We start from the raw sequence: 619 nt of genomic DNA, 5'->3' as shown, positions 1-619 counted from the left end.
GAGAGTGAAAAAGTTGGCTTAAGGCTCAACATTCAGAAAATGAAGATCATGGCATCCGGTCCCATCACTTCATGGCAAATAGATGGGGAAACAGTGGCTGACTTTATTTTTCTGGGCTCTAAAATCACTGCAGATGGTGATTGCAGCCATGAAATTAAAAGACACTTACTCTTGGAAGGAAAGTTATGACCAACCTAGGTAGCATATTAAAAAGCAGAGACATTGCCAACAAAGGTCCGTCTAGTCAAGGCTATGGTTTTTCCAGTGGTCATATATCGATGTGAGAGTTGGACTATAAAGAAAGCTGAGCACCGAAGAATTGATGCTTTTGAACTGTGGTGTTGGAGAAGACTCTTGAGAGTCCCTTGGACTGCAAGGAGATCCAACCAGTCCATCCTAAAGGAGATCAGTCCTGGGTGTTTATTGGAAGGACTGATGTTGAAGCTGAAACTCCAATACTTTGGCCACCTGATGTGAAGAGCTGACTCATTTGAAAAGACCCTGATGCTGGGAAAGATTGAGGGCAGGAGAAGGGGACAACAGAGGATGAGATGGTTGGACGGCATTACCTACTCAATGGACATGAGTTTGGGTGGACTCTGGGAGTTGGTGATGGACA

This window comes from Bison bison, unplaced genomic scaffold (assembly GCF_000754665.1).
Source record: "Bison bison bison isolate TAMUID 2011002044 unplaced genomic scaffold, Bison_UMD1.0 scf7180017864382, whole genome shotgun sequence".
Taxonomy (NCBI): Eukaryota; Metazoa; Chordata; class Mammalia; order Artiodactyla; family Bovidae; genus Bison; species Bison bison.
This window is presented reverse-complemented; position numbering follows the sequence as displayed.